This window comes from Vicia villosa, linkage group LG1 (assembly GCF_029867415.1).
Source record: "Vicia villosa cultivar HV-30 ecotype Madison, WI linkage group LG1, Vvil1.0, whole genome shotgun sequence".
In the NCBI taxonomy this organism is placed as follows: domain Eukaryota; kingdom Viridiplantae; phylum Streptophyta; class Magnoliopsida; order Fabales; family Fabaceae; genus Vicia; species Vicia villosa.
Genome location: NC_081180.1, coordinates 217,100,035 through 217,100,959, shown reverse-complemented (window position 1 = coordinate 217,100,959; position 925 = coordinate 217,100,035).

Sequence of the window (925 nt, the reverse complement as noted above, 5' to 3'; positions counted from 1 at the left end):
GAAAAGATCCTAAAGGTTAGGAATCTTTTGACACAAGAATTGTGGTTTATCTTCCTTGTACAAAGCCCAAGGTTGTGTCTACTTGATGGTGAAGGACTCACTGGGGAGACTATATTTTGTGCCTTGTATGAAGCCCAAGGTTGTGGCTGACTCTCTAGGGGAATACCTATGAGTAGGGTTTTGACTCTAAGAGGAGTATGTGCCTTGTACAAAGCCCAAGGTTGAGGCTAACTTTTAAAATGGGGAAAGATCTACCAGTGTGGGATCTTTTGACTCAGAGGGGATTATCCTAAAGATTGACTCTACTGAGGATTGTGCTTTTGTTAAACAGGAATTGATGAATGAAAGACCCAGGTTTGAAGATGGACTCTACTGGAGAATTTGTTTGAGTGATTGACCTAAAGTAGACTCTACCGGGGAATTGGTTTTTATTGACTGAGACTGACCTTAAGTGAGATTTATCTTTTAAAAGTTCAATTTTTGGAAGCTAACCCTTTCCAGGGAATTATGACTTTAGAGGACTGATTTTGGAGGCTAACCCTTTCCAGGGGATTTTGTTAAAATATAAGAATGATGAAGGCTGACCCTTTCCAAGGTTTTTTGTTAAAATGTAAGAATGATGGAGGCTGACCCTTTCCAGGGGTTTTATGATGTTGGCAGAATGATTAACTACTTGAGACTTCTTGTTTAAAGCCCAAGATTAAGGCTGACACTGACTGAGGATAGACAGATATGGAACCTAGACTCTGCTAAGGAGGAAAATTATTGAAGTTTGAGAATAAAGGTAACAGAGACTGTCCATGTCTCTCATTCCAAAAGGTGAACTCAATACTGAGATTGAGACAATCTTAGTTTGTTTAAAGTCTGGTTTGAAGAGTGGAAGAAACTCACCAGGGTAGGCTAAAAGGTGACTAAAGACCTGTTC